Source organism: Pseudomyrmex gracilis, unplaced genomic scaffold, assembly GCF_002006095.1.
Source record: "Pseudomyrmex gracilis isolate BER0280 unplaced genomic scaffold, ASM200609v1 scaffold_1542, whole genome shotgun sequence".
Classification (NCBI taxonomy): Eukaryota; Metazoa; Arthropoda; class Insecta; order Hymenoptera; family Formicidae; genus Pseudomyrmex; species Pseudomyrmex gracilis.
Genome location: NW_018022126.1, coordinates 1 through 4,240, shown reverse-complemented (window position 1 = coordinate 4,240; position 4,240 = coordinate 1).

Here is a 4,240-nt window from a genome sequence, read left to right as displayed (position 1 = left end):
CGACTGCCTTACCTCTCCAACCGCAGTGATGAAAGCAGGAAGTGACGACAAAATCCGTGACGTCATATGCTCGCAAACGTGCTTCGACAGCTTACTGCTATGTATTTTGGAACGGTACTTGTGACGCTGCCAGTACTGGCAGTAAATATCGGAATGCACCCAAAGTAAACAAGCAAGCGCGACGTGTGACAGCTTCTTGCGACCAGCTGATATTAAACGGTACAGAGAAAGCAGCAACGGAATGAGAAGGCTGCTTTCTCGCGATCATGTGATTCTCACGGTGGTGTAACGCAGCGAACAACGGCAAGCGATACAAAAAAAGCGTGTGATACAGAAAAAAGAGACAGACATCTACTCGTTAAATTAAAAGTAATAATAATTACTAGTAATATCTTTTTCGTGACAGAAGGAAATGAGAGCGTTATTATTTCCTTACTTCCTCACGGAAAGCAACCTTCTCAGTTGCTTTTTCTGTACCGTCGAATATCATCTGATCGCAAGAAGCTGTCACACGACTCACATGTCGCGCTCGCTTGTTTACTATGTTTCTCATTGCTAGGACATTGCATGAAGTAAGCTATTTTTCTTTACAGCTGATAAGCTTATACACCTACAGAGTTCGGATTATCTCTTTCTGCGCGCTTATTAAGTCACATGTTTTAATTAACTATTCAATAACTATTGCGAATTTTGCAAAATGGTATATAACTTTTTTTGTTTAGACTGACGCAATCTACCTTCATACATCGGTTTGATCAATTTTTAAGACACCCTATATATAGTTGAGTCTCCGAGTAATCTTTCTAAGTCTCGGCTCTTGATTCTGCGAAAAGTTAAATTACAAAATCTTCTACCAGTGATGCCAGACTCGGGTCTCAGTAGTATGCGGTGGCACGTGGAGGGAATATACAAACAGCTAAGTACACAGTACATAGGTCTGTGTTACAGAGTTAGAAAATTATAGAGACTCGACTGTATATATAAATGTATGTACAGAGTGTCTCATTTAAGTTGACACAGCGAAAATTCTTGTAGATTAAAAAAAAATAAGACATATGTCTTTTAGTATTTCGAGTGAAGATTCAAATGGCATTAATATTTTTTTAATACGTGAGCGTTTTCAAAGTCATTTCAAGGTCAATTTGATTTTTTTTTTTAATCATAAACCTATATGTTTTATTTTGGAATCGTATTCTACGTAAAATAACGCACAACTTGTGTCTAAAACATTTTTTGTAGATTTCTGTTTTTCAAAATATTAAGAAAACAAAACATTTACAGTATAATAAAGTGTCTAACTATACGATAATAAAATGTATGGCGTGATGGATATCTTCTTTCGGGATACTACAAAGCATACAAATTAATAGCTTTTTTAATGTTCTTAATTCACCATGAAAAAAAATCATATCAATTTTTTCTGCAACTGTTAACTATTCCAAAAAATTTATACTATAAATGTTTTTCTTAATATCTTGAAAAACAGAAGTCCTACAAAAAATGTTTTAGACACAAGTTGTGCGTTATTTTACGTAGAATACGATTCCAAAGTAAAATATATAGGTTTACAATACACAAAAACAAAAAAAATTGACTTTGAAATGACCTTGAAAACGCTCACGTATTAAAAAAATAATAGTGCCATTTGAATCCTCACTCAAAATAGTAAAAAACATACATTAGTTTATTTTCTTTTAATCAGTTATCTACAAGAATTTTTGCTGTGTCAACTTAAATGGAACACGTTTGTACTCTGTATAAACAAATTGACTAATATTTATGGCTCATAAAAGTTTTAAAACCAACTGCGAAATTTGACAGGTAGTAGCTGATACGCTAAATGTTTTATAAATATATTTCAATATATATATATTTGTAGTTGTAGGAGTGTAACTTTTTTACACATGATTGTTTGAATTGAAATGTTTCAATTCGTGATTTTATATAGAATGCTTGACTTGCATCACATATATGAGTATATTCATTTATATATATAAACATATACAGGGTTTATATATATAAACATATACAGGGTGAGACAGTTAAAACAGGCCACCTAAATAACTTGGAAAATATACGTTTTATAGAAAAATGGTTAAAACAAAAGTTTTTGGCTTCGAGGAAGAAAAATCATGACATTATCAATTTATATGGATTGTGACGTGCACTTCGCTTTAGGATCTTTTAGCGGAGGCACCGCACAACTTCGGCACGTTTATTCAGTCAAAAACCAAATTTTTACTCACCTAATTCGAAAGTTGGGCGCCAGGCGTGCTTTACACGCCGAACTCAGAAATCTCAATTTAAAAGACGAATCTCGACAAGAACGTAAACGTGACGGCAAGATCACTCGGCAGCTCAGTTTTTTTCAAATAACGGAGAGGCGTGGGCTCAGGAGGCAGTGTTTATTAAATAAGAGCAGAGAAACTTGTTCATTTAATAATAATAAAAAAATATAAATTTAATGACAATATTTCATTGGAAGGGCCGGATATCGGCAGCACAAACAAAAGAAAGAAACAGAGAAAACAATACATACGGTAAAAGAGCGCGGTAAAAATGTTACATATGTCGGTCATAAATTCTCGGCAAGATTTACAATTTCTTAGTCGATATTCGGCACAGCACAGTAAAGATATGCTATTCAATATTTCAGAATTACACGCGCTAAGAGACTATAACGGACGGTCGAGAGTGACGCAAACAACAAAAAAATGAAAACACGACATACACGAATGACGAGCCAAGATAAGCCCGGATTGTTGCGACCGCGACTGATCGGGACGAGAGCAGCGGCGAATAAAGATAATCATTCTTATTCTTAACAAACGCAAACCACAATACACTATAAGTATTTTCGGCATTATATCGCGCGACATCAAACTCGCGGAGTAGCCTGTCGAGATTCGATTCACGAACAATATAAGTCGCGAGAGGTGCGGAAGAGAACCAACCACACTTACGTTTGCCGGCGATTCTCCACAAACCGATAACCATTCTTCTCTTCCTTTTGACATCGTCTTAGCCGGTCCTCATTGGATGTTGTCCGGCACACTGTCTTACACACCGGCATCACGACATGCGTGAGAGACGGTGAACTCACGGAGTTGACGGTACGCGCAACAATGAATTCGGCTCGTTCGGCAATTGCTCTTCTCGCCGTGCGCTGTTCTCTCTTCGCGCTGTCTCATGAGCAAATCATATTCTTCTTTCGCGGTGCTTAGATTGATGGCGGCCACGTGCGTATCGGCAACTCATTGACGCGGGCCCTTTTCTGACCGCCGCGGCCCGTTCGGCTTCAACTTCTCAGGTCACTGAGCTTATTCGGACTCAGCTTCCGGCACCGCGGGGTCGAAAACTCCACAGGGAGCTCCGCTTCGGTTTTTGGTGAAGTCGGAGTGTCGATGTCTCCCGTCTTTTGGTCCGTTGTCATCATGGTCGCCTAGCGCCTCGCGCCTCTGGAGCCCTTACGCCCCTGTATCGCTGTCTATCTCTATCTACTCTCTTTCTCGCTTTTCTCCACCTGCCGGTCACGTACAGTGTGTTGCTCTTCTCACGCTGAAAATAACTTACAAAATAGCCGCCGAACTGCATACTACAATACGCAAAAATACAAACTCAAACCCAAAGTAAGCGCACTCGCCTGCGCTACGCAATCTAATGAGCTGCTCTCCCTCAAATAGTGGGGAAACACGAGCTCACCGCCTCCTGTGCCGGCCGGAAATGCATCCTTGTGACGGACACAAAAAGTGTCACGTCACAGGATATGAGGGACGTCCTCAGGTTCGTACGATAAAACTAAATTGTGTAGAGTGATCGGCCAATAAGAACCAGATGCAGGGTTTTAATTGCAATAATATAGACGAGTTGTGTGTCGAAACGTTTCAACTTATATTTAAGTCATCTTCAGTCGACAAAACTATAATAATTACAATTATGATGGATCAAGAGGCACGGTAGTGCCTCGCGCCAAGTTTCACGCGCAACGAAGTTGCGCTCGAACTGTGCGAGCACACCGTGCCTATTATACGCGAGATTCATGCAAAATAGAAGTGGGAAGATTTTCTCAAGGCAATATCTAAGTAACGACTGAACCGATCAATTTCGTTTTGGTCTTAATCCTTCTTTGCATGATGATGGAAATTTTGATCATAACATTTAGTGAAGAAAAAAAGGTACTCAAAAACTGTAAACTAAATATGTGACAAAAAAAAAAAAAAAAAAAAAAAAAAAAAATCAT